Genomic DNA, 19,628 nt, shown 5'->3' on the forward strand with positions numbered 1-19,628 from the left:
ATTTGTTTGTTTTTGAATTTTGCACACAGTTACACGAGGCCCATCCCGCGCTCGCCGTCCAATGTGAGACTAAAGGAAGGGCAACTACTCATCAACACCCACCGTCAACTCTTGGGCTACTCTTTCACTAACAAATAATGGGATTGATCGTAACATTATAACGCCCTCACGGTTGAAAAAGCGAACATATTTGGTGCAACAGGGATTCGAACATGCGAACTTGAGATTAGGAGTCGAGCACCTTAATCACATCCATGCCGGGTCGTTAATAAGAAAATCATAGTTTTCAAAATAAGTAAAAAAACTTTTTTATCTGTCATTTGAAGTTACTCCACCAAATAGCGCTCTAGCTTCTATGTGAGTCAAATGTATATTTTAAATTTATATATACACGAGAAAAACAACGAAATTTGTTTGCTAAGGCAACTTTTGTATATATTCATGGATGCCTCTTTGTACTTTAAAATAAATCACATCGAATAATGTGCAATAACTGAGAATAAGCGTAAGTCAAAATGGATTCATAGCAAGTTATGCACACAGTAAACTGCAACAAGAGTTGTGTTTTGTTTGTTTGAAATTCGCGCAAAGCTACACGAGAACTATCTGCGCTAGCCGTTCGTAATTTAGCAGTGTGAAACAAGAGAGAAAGCCGGTATTCATCACCATCTATTGCCAATTCTTGGGCTACTCTTTTACCAACGAACGGTGGGATTGACCGTACATTATGACGCTCCCACGGGTGAAAGGGCGAGCATGTTTGGTGTGAGGGGGATTCGAACCCACGACCCTCGCGCCTTAACCACCTGGCCATACAACAAGACTTAAGCTATCTCTGCAAACATCTAAATGTAAGAGAAACAATTAATATTCACACAAACATTACAATCGTCTTTAAATACATAAGCACACGCGTATAAAATTTTGCTGTATTTCCTTTATATCTCAAAATGATTTTCTCCATTTTGAGTAAATACCAACTAAATGTACAGTGTTCGACTATTGTTTGCTGGAAATTCAAAGAGTCTATTTTTTAATTAATGTAGTTTGTTTTGTCTTTTTTAAATGCACAGTATATCACCTTAGGTGTCGGAGCAAGACTTTTTAATAATTTTAACATTCACTGTTTCGGCAGACGGCTTAACAACGGCTTAGAATGTGAGACTCTTCTCAAAATTCACATTGCTTACGGAGAATTGTGGAGAATCGGCTTCTTTCATTTTAATCTCTATTATTTAGGTCCTTATAGCACTCATTTAATATAAGAATCTGTGAACCACGTGATTTTTCACGTACTCTTGCCAAGCAAAGTTAGGTGTTGAACTCTCAAATTTGTCCAATCAGAATGAATCTTTGCGCCTACGCGATTCCGTGTACTCTTCAAAAGTCGGAGCGCTCTTATAGTTGGAGACATCTAACACCTTACAGAACTTCAGCTGGGAACTCGTCTTTTCGTTGCCTAGAGACTCAGAATTATTTTCGGCCATAGCAACAAGTGTCCTGTTCGACTCAAGGTACGCAGTAGTGTGTAACTCGTTAATGTGGTAGAATCCACAGTTGTGTATTTGTGTATATGTAATAAAAAGAGAAAAAATTAGATGTATTAAATAATTGTTATAAGGAAACTACCCGAGAAGAAAGTAACTTTACAAAGATACCGAAATGAATTATAATAATTAAAAGAACAGTCGTTTCATTAAACGTGTTTAGCTGTTGAATGCAAACGCCCAAGGATTTTTTTTAACGTTAAATATCAACTATTCGTTTTGCTGTTGTTTTTAGATTTGTTTTATGTTATAAGGTAGGTACCAATATCACAATTGTCACAATTACATTTCTAGCAGTAAACAGTTTTATATCTAACTGTGTAGAATTTGTACGAACAGTTTTCTCTTTGTCATTGGACAGTTTGAGCTAATTAAACAGTAACACGATGGTCAACGTTTGCAGTAGCTGTTGGTCTTTATTCAAAGTTTTATACAAAAATGTAAATACAGTACGCAAATATGTTTTCCGTTTCTCCAAATCGCTATTTTGGATATTGTATAAGAACGTAAAAAAAGAAGAAAAAAAATATATATATCCTAACAAAAGTTCGGGGTGAACAGTAACTTGTATTTATAAATCTTTCCTTGGATTTCCTTAGGGAAAACAAACACTTAAAGGTAAATGAACAACAAAAACACATGAATAATTAATAGGACGCGAACTACTAGTTCTAGATTAGTTAAGAACGAAATTTTAGCCTGAATCGTGCTATAACAATAACAAAATATTCGAATTGTCAGCATTATCAAATGCTTTACTAATAACCTTTTTTGACTTAATAGTTGAAATCCTAGAGAGGATTAGATAATATATACGCAACACACTTCTGTATTTTGCTCTCGACTCGTAATCAGAGGGTCGCAGCTTTGAATCCCCGTCACACCAAACATGCTCGCCCTTTCAGCCGTAAGTACGTTATAATGTAATGGTCAATCCCGCTATTACTTGGTAAAATATAACCCAAAAGTAGCTGCTTTCTATCTAGTTTTACACTACTAAATTAGGAACAGCTAGCGCAGATAGCCCTGGTGAACCTTTCCTTTGCGCGAAATTCAAAAACAAACAAACAGTTTTCTGTGGTCTTAACATTTAATGAATAGTTTTTTATTAAGAAGAAAAATCGGTATACAAACAATAAATTTGAATTATTTACTAATAAATTACGTTATTTATATTTATCACTGAACAATAGTAGGAGCCTAGCATGGCCTGCTGGCTATGACAGTTCATTCCCAATCTGTAGGCCGCTAAATCGAATTCCCATTGACGTAAGGACGTTATAATGCGATTATCAATTCCACTCAATATTTGTTAGTAAAATCTTGGTGATTGATGGTGTTGATTAGCTGTCTTCCTTCTAGTTTCTGATGGTTAGAGCGCTTGACTCGTAATCTGAGGGTCGCGTGTTTAAATCTCCGTCGCACCAAACATGCTCGCCCATTTAGCCGTGGGGGCGTTACAAAGTTACGATCAATCCCACTATTCGTTGTAGCCCAAGAGTTGGCGATGGGTGTTGATGACTTGCTGCCTTCCCTCTAGTCTTACACTGCTAAATTAGGGACGGCTAGCGCAGATAGCCCTCGTTTAACTTTGCATGACATTCAAAAACAATGTTTTCAACAACTCGTGTGTATTTTTCATTCCAAATAAGTTATGCAGATTGAAAATTTTTTCAGCTTCTGTGATTAAACCAAAAATTAAAATTCCTTCAATCTTTTATTTCTCTTCAGTTCTGTTTTAACCTCCAATGTTCACCGAAAACTGTAATCTTATATCAGTTTCAGTTTCTTTGTGAGAAAAGTCTAGAATTTTGTCCTCACATCAACATTTATTTCTGTACACTTTATTGGTACATCAATCTCTTTTTCTGGGTTATGTTTGACAGTTTGTTCGGATTTCATTCTTTTTTTGTTGACCAAAAACCATTTTAATTTGTAAGATTTCTTTCATTGCAAGATATCTCAAACTAAAACGTTACACTAATCCGTTAATTCGGATTGGTATGTCCCCTCAAAATAAGGTATTCCATTGTTCAGATAAATCTCTATCATTAAGTATACTTTTAAGCTGTGGTCTATAAACATTCAGCTTTGACATCTCTAGTACACTTAGAACTTGATTAAAACATAAGATGTTCTGTTGTTCACGATTTCAACTGAGATGACAGAAGAGAACATGAAATTATTTTGATGTGTTATCGTCGTTTAGATCGTATATATAAGAACGATTAATTTTCTGCTTTTGTAAAGTGTCAAGTTTATTTTATCATGTCATTTGTATTGAAATTTACACTCATAGATCTTTCTCATAATTAACAACCGAATTGCTGTAAGTTCAATTGATATTTAAGACCAACACATTCTTCGCCCCAAAAAAAAAAATTTTTTGTGTTGTTTGCCTAAAGTTTCTTTTAAAAATATTTTCGTTGTTTAACAGCGGTAAGTCTATGGACTTGCAATGCTGAAATTCGGAGTTCGATTCTTCGCGGTGGACACAGCCAATAACTCAAAAACATTTTGTTCTAAAACAGACTTGGTCAAAATCAAATAACTATACCAATTTTCTTAAACCGTCTATGAAAGTGTTAAAACTGGACTTTATGTTTTTAGTTTATTTCAACCAGTTGAAGCACCAAAGCTCATGAAATTTCGGCCCGGCATGGTCAGGTGTTTAGGGCACGCGACTCATGGCCCGGTATGGTCAGGTAGTTAAGGCACTCGAGTCGTAATCTGAGGGTGGTGGGTTCGCATCCCGTCGCATCAACATGCTCGCTCTTTCAGCCGTTGGGGCGTTATATAATGTGACAGTCAATCCCACTATTCGTTGGTAAAAGAGTAGCCCAAGAGTTGGCAGTGATGACTAGTTGCCTTCCCTCTAGTTTTCCACTGCTAAATTAGGGACGGCTAGCGCAGATAGCCCTCGTGTAGCTTTGCGCGAAATTAAAAAAACAATCATAAATTTTTTTTAGTCTTTTTGAAATTATTTTTTTTCTAATGTTCATATGAGTAGCTTTAGTAAATTTTCGGTTATGCAGTTTGTAACAACCTTTAATGTTCAAAATAATGCTTATCTGCTTTGACTAATATACGTAAAAGCTGCAAATATAACGCAGGAGCTTAGAAACTCAAATTATTTGCGTCAGGTAACACTTCTTAATTCGTAGAAAGTTGGATTAACGCGTACATTTTACATACACAAGCATATGTATGTTGTATAGAATACAGATGCTTAAAATTTATGAAAACAAATAAATTTGAATTATCCCAATTAGTTAAGATAACTAGAGACACCTGACGTGCTGTTTTTGACTTATTTTATAGCATAGTGCAAACATCATGTTACAATAGAATGTTTTTTTTTTTTTCTGGGATTCAAAACAGGAAAACTTTTCTTAATATTTCCGTGGAAATGTATGCAAAAAAGATAAATGCGAGTTCATTGAACAATAGGCCCGGCATGGCCAGGTGGGTTAAGGAGTTCGACTCGCAATCTGAAGGTCGCGGGTTCGAATCCCGGTCGCACCAAACATGCTCGCCCTTTCAGCCTTTGGTCGTTATAATGTTACGGTCAATCCCACTATTCGTTGGTAAACGAGTAGCCCAAGAGTTAGCGTTGGGTGGTGATGACTAGCTGCCTTCCTCTAGTCTTACACTTCTAAATTAGGGACGCCTAGCGCGGATAGCCCTCGTGTAGCTTTGCGCGAAATTCAAGAACAAACAAACCAACATTGAACAATATTACTATTACATTGGGTGATTCTCCTAAAACGCTCATTGAAAGAATAAAACCATCTTACGACTAGCAAAACAAAAACCTCTGTCACTCTCGTGTAAAATCGGATGTAACTGTACTTAAAATATATTCCACCGCTACGTATTTCAACTGAAGCTATACGGCTACTGAACTAAAAAAAGTTATTACATTTTAGGCTTTTAAAATAGCCTAGATGTTTTACTTACTGGATAATTAACGAAAGTGAAACTGATTCTTTTAGAAAACGATCAAACCAGAACCTAAAGTACGTACAGACGTTGTTACATAAAGAATGATAGCGACAAACCGTAGTGAGAAACGGTTCCCTTCCTCGAGCAATATTCAAATCCTGATCTCTGAAACTAGAGCAACGCCGTGCAGCGGAGAACTGAAGTAGTGTGGTGTTTTGCAAAAATTCTTACAACGTGTTCATAGTAAACTAGCGATGGTTGAAGCTAATAAAAACTTGGCTTTGTTTGCAGTTAAGCATGGAACTGTAAGATGGGGTATCTGTGTTTCGTCCACGTGTTTTTAGCGTTATAAGCCTTGACAGTAACAGCAGACACTAGAGGGCAAGCTAAAAGTTCGGCAACCTTCCTCGTAAACTCCAAGAACGTTTATACAGTTATTTATCAACAGTAGAAGAAATTCATTAGATCCAACGAATCCATTCTTAACACATAAAACGTTGTTAAGTTCGTTTATCTTAATTTATTTGCAGTTTGCTTAACATAGCATCCAAAAAAGTCCAGTTGTCATTTTACGGACTTACAATGCTATGATCACTGGTTCGATTACTCGTGGTGGACAAAATGCTGATAAGCTATTGTACGTAGCTATGCTAAAAAACAAACATTACACTTCTTAATATAAACTCATACTTTGTGTAGGAAGACTGTTTTATTTGTTCTTATTACATTTTAAAAGTAAAAACCGCCTCAAATCACGTGGCGTTTACAATAAGGTTAACCTTCACTGCGGGTTCGGTAGCATTAACCCGTTTAACTACGAGGCTTAGGTTCTGAAAGTACACGTCAGCAATCAATCTGTTTGATGTATGTGATTACTGCTGAGTCATGTACTATATATAATTAGCTATAATATGTAATATTTTCGCGTTTAGTCTGGAACCTAGATTGTAATTTAATAAAAATTCATGTGCACGCAATAAGAATATTTATAAGTTAAGATTTCAGAATACACTGTATGAACAAAAGGTACAATAACGAGAAACTGCACCTAATTTTGTAAGCGCTTAGTTATTTTAGCCAATCAGATTCTATATAAACAAGTGAATTAGAATGAGGTTTCGCTTACTAAATCTCGTGCTTAGAGAATTGATTAATTGTTATTGGTACTCTTTTCACCACGGGTATCGAAACTCGGTTTATAGCAGCGTGAGTTCGCAGACATTTCGCTGTGCCACTGAGGGGCATATGCTTGTAGAAAATGAAAAGCTAGATAAATTTCGCCGTGTCTCAGCAGTGCAGTGAGCCTACTTTGACTCTTTCCTATCAGTTGTGCTTATCTCTATAAATATTTCGTACTTATAGAATCTGAGAGTTCATGTTTCTCGTCTGGTTGCAGTAAAGACGCCGAACTGACTATGGGACAATGGTTGCGTTAAAGAAGTAATGAACAAATCCCATCTTCTGTCAGATAAGAATATTGGAGACGATGGACGTTGTTCACTAGAAACACTTATTGGAAGTTAACCCTTATGTAGCTTAACTAGAAGAATCTGAAACAAACTAATGATGCATATTTTCTGTAGAGGGCGATGTTGATCAAGTCAGACGATTTCGTTTTCAGTTTAAAAAGGGAAAATAAAATACGTTCTAACTTTGTTTGTTTCTTCTTCAATCTAAAGTCTGAAGAAAATCTTGGCAGCTACACTACAACTGAACAGGTAATGCAGCACTTTACTGATTTAGTACAGGGTTTTAATGAAGTACTACACTACAACTGAACAGGTAATGCACCACTTTACTGATTTAGTACAGGGTTTTAGTAAACTACTAGAAGACGTTCAACAGTTCCATGAGCTAATGACATTATTTGGACAATGTATACGAAACATCCAGGATTTCAATTGAAATGCTGTTTAAAATCAGTTATTAGTAACAAACAACTATTTAAGTTCAAATGTATTGCACCGAAAGACAAGTGTTCATTGGCTATTTGTCCTCCGCTGGGACAGTAATAAGTCTGCGGGCTTTCAAGGCTAGAAATCAGGGGTTTGATTCTCCTCTGTGGACACAGCAGATAGCCCGATGCACCTTTGCTATAAGAAAACACATTCATTGACTATTTATAATTTTGCATGTAATTTGATGCATAATGTGTTACTTGTCACAGCTCATTATGTAAGAGGTCCGAGCATGGACCAATTGCTGACATCCCGCACTATGGATCTGCGGATACGATATCCGTGTCCAGTTACTTTAAATATATTGAGATATATACTGTATAGCTGTTAGTACGTTAAAAGAGTAACATTCAAATCCCATTAATTAGTGAGACAGGGAGGAATCCAAGAGTTGGATATAGTTGTTGCTTTCTAGCTACCTTTCGTCTTGTACAGTGGTTCCCAGACTCCTTTAGTCTGAGGTTCCCTTGATGTGAATAAAAACGTTTGTTGCTCCCCCAACCTATAACTTTAGCATTGTGATTAAAGAACATTGTCGTAGTGAAAGTAATAACACCTCTCGACACACTGTGTCATTAATTAATTAAACATACTTCTTATCATCAAATTATTGCTTATTCCGAATGAAAATTAACACATCATTTTTGTTTTCGGCTCATTTTTGACAGAACTCTCTCAGAAAAGCTTAACAGTCCCCAGGGGACCACAACGCCCACCTTGGGAAAGACTGGTCTGGTGTACCAGTTACAAATTAATGACGGCTAGCCCTTGGGGAATTTTGTGTAAATATCTGAAAATAAACAGTATATATAACTATTGATAAGAATTTTCTTGAAACCAAAAGCAACGTTGGACTAAGGAAGCGTGAAGAATCCAGTAAGATTTATCTGGTACAATTGATGTGGCTGTTTAAGTATATCTGCCACTAGTGCTTAGGAACAGATTTAACTGGTACAATTGATGTAGCTGTTTATGTATATCTGTCACTAGTGCTTAGGAACAGATTAACTGGGGGGTGCTCAGAAATTTCTTTTCTCAATACTGAAGTGTTGTATCACAATTTCTTATTAACCAAGTGCTTTGAATTGAAGCATGAATGTTGAGAATATGGAGTCGGGTGGTGGGAAGAGGTGGTTTACTTATTTAGCCATGGTCATAGATTATCTTAGATCCTCAGTTTTCCAAACATTAGGAAGCAAACAAGTGATTATGTAAGTTTAATTTCTATCTCAAGGAAACAATACCATCTTGGCTAATAGTTTGATTTTTGATTTAAAAAAGATGTTATCACTACATGTCTTTTAACCTTAATGTATTATAACCATGACAGTTTGTAAAAGTGATCAGAAAGTGAATGCCATTCATAATTTCATTATGAACAAAGTAATCCACGTTGAAGACCAATTCTACCAATTCCTGGTCATCTACACAAAGGACTTACCAAAAAGGCGTTAATTAGTTTACTAAAAACAATGCTACATTCTTAGATAAACTAAACTGGGAAAATTGATTACAAGAGAACCATCACATTTAAAATTATGTCTCTTGAAACGTTCTTTTCCAAGAGAGAAAATGAAGTTCACCATTTATAATCACCCCTCAGTAGCACAGTGGTATGTCTACGGACCGTATTTCGATACCCGTGGTGGGCAAAGTACAGATAACCCTTTGTTTAGCTTTCTGCATAATACCAAAACAAAATCAAAAAATCATTTATAATTATTTGTTGTAATTAGGAAAAGTTTGGACATGGCGCAGAATGTTTAGTGACTGTATTATACCATACACATAAGTCTTATTATTATTATTTAAAACTAGCATTTATTTTTGTTTATTCGAGTTTTTTGTACGACGTAGTTTTGCCAGATAGATCGTTATTTTGTAGAATTTTTTAATGAAAGTGGTTGTGTTCAAATTGTTATGGTAAAAGGTATTCGTTACCAGAAACCTTGTGCACCAGAAGATTTTTGGTTCTGAGGTTTCTTCAAAGATAATGCCCACTGGATTCGCTCACGCAAGTTGGGTCACTTAAAAGTAGCATCAGAAATAAAATTACAGGGGTAATTAGCACCTTCAAAAACAGGTTATGCTCTTAGTATACTTGGAAATTATTTCAATATGATGACTGAGAAAGAAGTAAAACATATTTAACACCTTAATGTGGTTGGTTTATGAAGTATCCTGTATCATATACACTTATTCGAAATAAAGCTTAATATTTTCATTAAGTCTTTAGTGAAACTTAGTTCCTAAGGGTATATAATTTTTAAGTTGTAATTGTATTGAATATGAGGTTTCCATTACATCCACCCTGTATTTTAAGATAAAATGGTGGTTAAATTGCGTGAGATCAAATGCTCAAGGTTCTACCAATGACACGTTGAAAGTCACATTGAAAGACTGTATAATCTCTTCAACAAAACAATAAAGTTAAAACCTTTCATTCTAACAGTATTAGAATCCATTTTCACAAAGTAGATTTTTGTAGACATTGAATTTATTTTGTTTCACCATACGTAACCATTAAGGATTTCAACAATATATCGTAGACCATCTTACTTGGAGGTAGTGACTATTCAGCACATTGTTCAAGTGAACTGAGGAAAGTTTGCAAGTATTGTTGAATGAGAAACATTGTTCAAGTATATTGGGAAATGAGTGCAAGTGTTTGTTGAGTGTAATAAAGCTTTAATATGAAAAAAGCGCTAAATAATACTTTATGTTAAACTTAGCTAGTGCAAGCTTTTTATCGTTTTCTACATATTATATATTCAGTTATGCATACCCTATATACGTGTCCAAATGTTACCTTATTTTAAGTTATAAGAAACGTTTAGAAAAGCGTCCTTTTCACCATATGCGTGCCATTGTCCCATGATAGCTATAAAAAGTACCCATGGCTTCAATTGCAGACACATGTTAACAAATAACTTTCAACGAACTCAGAACAAACTGATTTCCCAAACTATTTCAATTTTATCCTTCACAGGGGGGTTAAAGGAAAAATACTTGTTTCTGAACAATCGAGTCTGAGCAACAGATAGCGTGCGTGTGTGTGTGCGTCTTCACAGTTTATGAAAGTGTTGTGGAGATGAAAAGAAACCTCGCGCGCCATGCTGAGAAACACGAAGTGAACCATTTCTCCATCAATTACAAAAGCGACATGAAACCAAGTTCACCTTGGTTTTATTTTGGTATACATAATATCCAATACGAAATTTCTTCTTGATTTTGTTTCGTTTTTCTATTAAAATGGTGAGAAATAAATGTGGAAGTTTTTTTTCAGCGATAGAAAAATCAGGTATCAGTAATAGAAAACTGTTACGAACAGGAGAAATGCTCGTGCAAACTCACACTAACACGTAATATTTTAAAATAATGTCCTAGAGAGATAAATCCTCGGTGTTTATGGCAACGGTACTAATTCCATCTTCATCTATCCCAACTTTTGACCTACTGACCTAAAATAAGCCAGCTGGTAAAAAGTTCCCTGCCATCTACCATCTGCGCTTAGGAATATACTGTTACAATGCATCTACAGCTTAACTTGTAGGAAATATTTAGTATTATTGAATGAATTCGATCCCACAGATTGAACTCCGAATTTCAGAGTTCTATTAAAGGTCCTATCCACACCCGTCATAATATTGAATTATAGGAATAAAAGGGATTTCTTTGTTTATTTGTTTGTTTTTGAATTTCGTGCAAAGCTACACGAGGGATATCTGCGCTAGCTGTCCATAATTTAGCAGTGTAAAACTAGAGGTAAGCCAGTTAGTAATCATTGCCCACCGCCAACTCTTGGGCTAGTCTTTTACCAACGAATAGTGAGATTGGCCGTAACATTATTATTACGCCTCCATGGCTGAAAGAATTAGTATGTTTGGTGTAACGGGGATTCATAGTATTAAATTATACTACAAGGAATTTGAAAATTCATTTTTAAAAATATTATAATCGCAAAAATCAGTCATTGAACCTTGTATAAAAGTACTATAGTATTAATACTAAACGAGGAGGGTACAGATTAGTATGTTTACACTCACAGTGCTGCAGGTGGGAGGGTTTTCCAAAGTAAATGTAATCAACTCTGTAAAACCAGAACACAAGTGCTGACATTTATTTAAGATTATAATGGCTATATATCCTGTTGTAATCTCAGTGTTGATTATTTGCTCAGTAATATTTAGTATGCACTGATTAAAACATAAAAAGGAAATGTTTTAGGGTTTCGCAAGAACTACCCGTGCTGTCCATCCTAAATTAGTAGTGAAAGACCGCTAGTCATCACCACCCACCGCTAACTCTTGGACTACCGTTTTGCTAAATAACAGCGGGATTTACCGTCACATTATAACGTATTCACGGCTGAAATGACGAGCGTGTTTGGTGGGAAGGGGATTCGAACCCGCGAATTGCGAATCAAGTGCCAACATCCACGTGGTCGTACGGGATCAGATAAAAAAGGCAACAGTAGGAAAAATGGAAAAGTTGATTTTAATACATACAATTAGAAGTACTTGTATTCCGTTATTATATCATTACACAAATACGTGACGTTTCAGCGCTTTATAAGTAAAGACTTTTTTATTTTTACTGCGAAATTGCGAAAATAAAAACAATTCTAAACTGATTAATCAGATTTTGGTTATAAGACTTACCGTTGCACAAATCAAACATATCCATATATCACCAACTAAATGACTACTTAAAGGACAGTTTATGCGATTTACAAAACATTAATTAAACTATTCGCTTAAGACCAATAGTCGGAAGTAACAAGCAGTATCGAAGGTACCCATTTTAATTTGTACGCAGTCTTTCAACTGAGAAGTGTATTTTACAGAGATGACTTTTATATTTGAAAATAACATGCGTAACAACTAACTAGTTTTCAATTTTCCCTCTTAAAGACAAATGATTGGACAGTTTAACATGAGTTATTTTCCTCAATTCTAATCACACGAAACAACATCAATTTTATTGACTTATTTTATTGGTTAATATGATATTTAGCCCATTTTTAGTTTTCAAACTAATCCTCTGTATAGAAGGTTTTTTTCAAATATAATTTTGACTAACATATTGCGTTGTTATAAGGCGTTTACAAACCCAAAGTGCAAACCGAGAAATTTTGTTTTGGTGTGAAATACGTTTCTGATATAACAGGAAAAAAATAATTCACAACACCATTTTCTCTGCCGGGGATACTTTACGAACGTGTAAGTCTGATAAACAAAAGAGATAGAAACCGAAAATATGACCTTACTTTGTTATTAAATCATCACAAAAATTCTGAATCTGTTTGGACAGAATCATTTTTATTCCCTTACAATAACTGTTTTATTGTTAAGTGACAGCCAAGGCGTGAAAAAATATTTTTGAAAAAAACAAGACGTAGAAAGCTTGTCTGGACCTAATAAATACGTCCACGTGTTTCTTCTAAAAGTCCTCTCCGCACATCAATTCTAGAATGAGATTAAGAGAACTTCTCCGAATGGAGAATGAAAACAGATCTGATTTCTCCAATATTGTTTTACAGTTTGGTGGCGATTAGTCACAAGATAAAAACATGGTGACTCTTTAAAACGTGTGTTACAGGAGAGCACTAGATCAGGTGTTTCTTATACTTTCTGTTCTTAGCGTGCATCGAGTGTAGGCAATAGAAAAAATGTTCTGTTAACTTAGCTTAACAAGAGTACAGAATGCTTTTTTCTGTGTCAGAGGATCTGGTTTAGTTCATCACGTCTTTCACTAGTAACTTAATAAGATGTTTAACTTAAATAATAAACTGTTTTACAAATGTTAGTACATTTAATTATATATATATATAATAGGTGTGTGCATGCGCGCACACACACATATGGTTACAGTATAATAGGTGTGTGCATGCGCACACACGCATATATGGTTACAGTATATCTTTCAAACTATTTCATATTTTTGTCGTCAGGAACCTCTTAAAGTTATATATCTAAATCTTAAATGTAAGTTCTCAGATGGACCAACTGTAAGTTTACTAGTACATAACTAAGATCCAGGGTACGATTCCACGAAGTGGACAGAAAGCGGGTAGTCAGTCCATTGTATAGCCTTGCGTTGAAAACTAGGAACATTTGCATATGTTTTTAATACCTACCTCTAATAGTAGATAGTGTTTGAAATATGAATGATATTTACAGACTTCACAAAAATTTCTAGATCTGTCATACCTGTCACCCAATGGCACAGCGGTATGTCTGCAGACTCACACCACTAAAAACTGGATTTCGATACCTATAGTGGGCAAAGCACAGATAGCCCATTATGTAGCTTTGTGCTTAATTCCAAACAAACAAACTGTCAAACCAAACTAGAAAAATTGAAATCCGTTACTTTTAGTGTAGTTTAATACGACAATACAGAATGATATTATGATATCCAAGTGTTACTAAGTTTTAATATATATCTATATATATATACACACATCTTAAGATACACCTGTGTCTACTAGAAGCGTTTAAATCCAATTACTAGTCATATAAGTTTTAGATTCACTGCTCACCCACTAGAGATAGCAGATGAATATATGACATATGAAGGATATTACAATATTTTTAGAAACCGATGCTAATGACTTACTACTAATGAAAACTAATCATTTGATATTTTCCAATTTTGATTGATTCACTTATAGCAACAATGCTGTAATGATAAAGATTTAGCTTTTATATAAGTCTCAGGATACATGTTTATATTTACAAGTTCAGTTTTGACATGAAAATGGAAAATGTTGTCACAAAATAATTAAACAAGGATGTTCCAGAACAGCTGTGTTCAGTTATCGTAGTCGCATTTATCTTCCCGTGTTGTTTCAAGAGCGATATTTTTATATATAAAATCTAGATAATCATTATTAGGTCACGAATACTAATTTCGTATTATTAAAATCACTAATGTTTAAACACTGCTTTAGATACGACACAGGTTTCCTGTTAAGATAGTTACAATTGTGCCACCTACTATTACTATTGTCATGTTTTTCCTAACTCAGTTTACAAATGTACCACATACTGCTACTATTGTTATGTTTCTTCTAACTTAGTTTACAATTGTACCACATACTGGTACTATGGTTGTGTTTCTCCTAACTTAGTTTACAATTGTACCACATACTGGTACTATGGTTATGTTTCTCCTAGCTTAGTTTACAATTGTACCACATACTGGTACTATGGTTGTGTTTCTCCTAACTTAGTTTACAATTGTACCACATACTGGTACTATGGTTGTGTTTCTCCTAACTTAGTTTACAATTGTACCACATACTGCTACTATTGTTATGTTTCTCCTAACTTAGTTTACAATTGTACCACATACTGCTACTATTGTTATGTTTCTCCTAACTCAGTTTACAATTGTACCACATACTGCTACTATTGTTATGTTTCTCCTAACTCAGTTTACAATTGTACCACATACTGCTACTATTGTTATGTTTCTTCTAACTTAGTTTACAAATGTACCACATACTGCTACTATTGTTATATTTGTTCTAGGTTGGTTTATTACTGGAATTTTTGAGAAACGTGTTAAGGAACAAATTTATTGACAAACGTGTTTATTAACGAATTTATTGAAAAACATTTGTTTATACTTACAAAAAGATCTCTAGTTTTCTCGTTTTTCATTAACACATTACATTCACAAGTACATCCAATGATTCCTGACTACATTCTTGCAGTTTATAGTATAACTGTAGCACACACAAATTAAAATAAACATTAGGCTTCTGATTCGGCCCGGTACACGTGGCTTTCCATCCTTCGGCTGTATGTAAGTAAATATTAAAAATAATAAACCAAGTGAAACGATGCCAATTACTTCACATTTTTGCTATATAACGTAACAGTTCTCAGATTTTCATTTGTTAAACATTACTACTAACTTATGAGTGAAGCTCATATCTAGTCTTTGGTATGAAAGAGATCTTAAACCTTCTGTGAAATAATTAGTGCAGGCCACTAAATAATGAACTAATTTTCTAGTTGCTCTTGGCTTTAACATGTGTAATGTAATAAACAGTGTTCAAAGGAAAGGTTGGAAAGCCAAATGCGATCCATTACTCACGTTGTTTCATCAAAAGAGTTAAATATTTGCCAGCATCCGATTTTCTTCCTTTTATCGACGTTAGTGAATTCTTGTTGTCTCTTTCATGAAATTCTTTTCTCTTCTAGCAAATACACGCCTCGTCATTTTTCACAGGCATTCAAAAGACTTATTCAAGATGAATTCAGTGTAGGTGTAACTTGAGTTTTGATACAATTTACTGTTTACGTCTGTTTTCTGACTGTGCACTCTACGCCTTCTATATCAATAAAGTTTTTCTGACGACTATTCCAACTAAGATATTTCCTATTGTATTCCTAATTATTCATTAACTTAATTTGTCCTTAGCTTTGATCTCAGGAAACCCTTTTGTCCTCGTGTATACATTCTTTAATCAGAAAAGAAGCTATATATCAAAGCCATTTTGCTCTTTGATGTGTTTTTTTTTTATAAAAAAGATGAACGTATTCTACTACAAATCATTTTTGTTACTCTCACTTTAAAGAAAAACTAAAACTGATAAGTTAATCTCAGTCAAGAAAGGATGAGGTAAAAATAATTTAAACATTCGAAGAAGCGAATCAGGCAAATACCTAGAAAACGCGTTATAATATTGAAGTTTTTTGTACTAAAAACAAACAAACACGTAAATGATTAACGAATCTTCAAACACTTAAGAGAATAAGAAAATATTGTTACTTATTTTTGACGGTTGCAAGTAATTTCATACTGCAGAAGTTTCCAGAAGGTTTGTTTTGAAATTCACGCAAAGCTACACGAGGATTATCTGCGCTAGCCGTCCCCAATTTAGCACTGTAACACTAGAGGGAAGGCAGCTAGTCATCACCTCCCACTGCCAACTCTTGGGCTACTCTTTTACAAACGAGTAGTGGGATTGACCGTCACATTATAACGTTCTCACGGCTGAAAGGGCAAGCATGTTTGGTACGACGTGGATTCGAACCCGCGATCCTCAGAGTACGAGTCGCACGCCTTAACAGGCTTGGCCATGCTGGGCCATAATCAGAAGGAGAAGCAGTTAACAAACATTTTGTTGTATGGTAATATAAGTCATTAATAAGATAACTTGAATCTTCATATTTTTTATTTTATTTAATCACATGTACGTTGAAATAGCTCTAATTAAAGTGTCATGTGAAGTAAAACACAAAACTGTAAAACGACAAGATATTCTTTTAATTTCGATGTTGAAAGAGTTTTAAAATTTATCGATTTATATTTCGGAAAGAAGGCCTGGCATGGCCAAGCGCGTAAGGCGTGCGAGTCGTAATCCGAGGGTCGCGGGTTCGCGCCCGCGTCGCGCTAAACATACTCGCCCTCCAAACCGTGGGGGTGTATAATGTGACGGTCAATCCCACTATTCGTTGGTAAAAGAGTAGCCTAAGAGTTGGCGGTGGGTGGTGATGACTAGCTGCCTTTCCTCTAGTCTTACACTGCTAAATTAGGGACGGCTAGCACAGATAGCCCTCGAGTAGCTTTGTGCGAAATTCCAAAACAAACAATATTTCGGAAAATATAATTTAGTAATAAAGTAAAACACGAGCTTTATAATCAGAATTATTTGTTAAACATGTCAGAATATTCAGAATTATATTTTACAAAAGATGGGATTTTAAAGATTCAGAAATATTTGAGAAATGCTTCGTATTATTACTTTCCTATTGTACTTCCTAGTAGACTTAACAGACAGCCAGATGTGGCTTTGCTATAAGAAAATAAAACACACATACACACTGATTTCGTTTATTATTAATATTAAAAGTTGCAAGTAAAAATTCCAACATTTAACTCCTGATGTAAGACCCGACATAACCAGGTGGTTAAGGCATTCGACTTGTAATCCGAGGGTCGCACCAAACATGCTCGCCCTTTCAGCCGTGGGGGCGTTATAATGTGACGGTCAATCCCATTATTCGTTGGTAAAATAGTAGCCTAAGAGTTGGCAGTGGGAGGTGGTGACTTGTTGCCTTCACTCTAGTCTTACACTGCTAAATTAGGGAGGGCTAGCGCAGATAACCCTCGTGTAGCTTTGCGCCAAGTTCACAACAAACAAACCGTAGTCTTAAACTATTTTTATTATGTTCAAACTTTCTGCTGTTCCTGGTCAAACACACGTCTTTTGTTTGTTTGTTGAATTTATTGTCCCTAGTTTTCGAGTAATAAACACATAGGAAAACAGCTAGTCTAGAAATATAGCTACCACTTGAGCTATTTTTTACCAACAAATAAGTTGGTCGTCATAATAGAGCGCCTTCGCGGTTGAAAATTGAACACGTTTGATGAAAGGTTTCGATCTCACGCCCCACAGATTGCGGGTTGAGCACTCTAACCACGAGGTCATTTCTCTTTCTCACAAACACACATATATGTGTGTGGTTTTCTCTAAACAAAGGTAAAGGTTATTATATTTCATTACATATCTGATGAATAGAAGGAAAAGAAGGCAGAGGAATAGAGACAGACAGAAAGAAGACATTTCTACCTGGTACCAAGATAAAGAATTTTTTCACACTTACGTGCCCCACCTTCCAACCGGTTACACAGCAGTATGTTTGCGGACTTGCAACAGTAGAAGCCGGCTTTCGATACCCATGGTGAACAGAGCACACATAGCCTTTATGATTAATCTCAAACATACCAAACACTCATGTCGTCTTCGATAAAGAAAACATATTTTCTATCATCAAACTAAAAAGGAAAAACGGATTTAATTGGAAGGAAGCTGTTCATGCATATTATAAACATAACGACATGTTTTATGATTACATTCTAAATATTTGTTAATGATATAACGTAAGGAAATGTTTGCTTTTTAGGGTTAGTTAGTGTTAGCTGCAATACGGTAAGTTGATTTCTTCTAGCAAGTGATACGTGAGATATGTATTTAATTCATCCATCCCAGAAGGGAAAGAACCTTCACATTGCATAAACATTTTAGTTTTAATATATTCTCCTTCTTTTAATCCTTCATTATAATTCCTTTCTAGTATCGTTAATACTTGTAGACACTATTAACTTCAAGTTCTATTTGTTAGTTCATGAAAGAATGAAAAAAGTGTATTTATCGTTGTTTAGAGTTATACCCGAAGCATGTCTGTTCTACATGGTGCAGTTAGCATGTGAATCTGCTACGTGCATGGCTATTGAATGAAACCTGTTTGGATACCAGAACACGAAACAGGTTTATACATATTTGACACAAAAGTTGATGTTGCATATTTTAATACAGCGTTTCCCCAAAGGAAATAGTGAACCGCACATGCATTAAAGTTCTCTTGGGATATACAACAGTAGATGATATTACAATTCTGTCTCAGAGGAATATTAATCCTTACATAAAACATATGAGATGCTCTCAAAGATAATTTCTTTAAATAAAAGTGTTAATACTCTTTGAAGATTTCAATAATAATTTGTTTTAATATTGTAAATTATTACATTTCATATACTTTACGTAAATAAAAGGAAAAGAAGACTGAGGAAAAGAGACATAATTAGTAACTTGCAACTAATAGCTTTTTTCCAAACTTATGCCATCTTCAATTAGCTAAACGGATTTTCTACCATTGAAAGTGTATACAACTATTGTAGGAAATTCTAATAATGTGCTTTAGTAGATATCACAAAGTAAGGTATTTTCTCTGTTTTGTAACTTACTCGAGCAGCCATTGCTAATGGTAACAGAAGCATCAGTGAGTAGGAACTAAAAATGAAAAGCAGAAATAAGTGGTAAGAAGCTACTGACTTGGTTTGTTTTGAAATTCCCGCAAAGCTACTCGAGGGCTATCTGAGCTAGCTGTCCCTAATTTTATATAATAAGACTAGAGGAATTGATTTGTTTTGAATTTCGCTCAAAGCTACTCAAGGGCCATGTGTGCTAGCCGTCCCTAATTTAGCAGTGTAAGACTAGAGAGAAGGAAGCTAGTCATCACTACCCACCGTCAACTGGGATTAAACGAAACATTATAATGCCTCCACGGTTGAAAGGGCTAACATGTTTTGTGTGACGGGGATTCAAACCCGTGACCCTCAGATTACGAGTCGAGTGTCTCACCCACCTGGTCATGCT

At 35.1% G+C, this 19,628-nt stretch overlaps 1 protein-coding gene across 1 annotated transcript in view; it reads left to right on the top strand.

Annotated features, from left to right (window-relative positions):
- The first annotated feature begins 1,415 nt into the window (after positions 1-1,415).
- The window catches only part of LOC143239458 (uncharacterized), a 31,688-nt gene continuing 13,475 nt past the window's right edge, over positions 1,416-19,628 (top strand). The window contains exon 1 of the mRNA XM_076480541.1: positions 1,416-1,514. The gene's annotated coding sequence lies outside the window, so the exon portion shown is untranslated. The remainder of the gene's footprint in view (positions 1,515-19,628) is intronic.

This window comes from Tachypleus tridentatus, chromosome 13 (assembly GCF_004210375.1).
Source record: "Tachypleus tridentatus isolate NWPU-2018 chromosome 13, ASM421037v1, whole genome shotgun sequence".
NCBI lineage: Eukaryota > Metazoa > Arthropoda > Merostomata > Xiphosura > Limulidae > Tachypleus > Tachypleus tridentatus.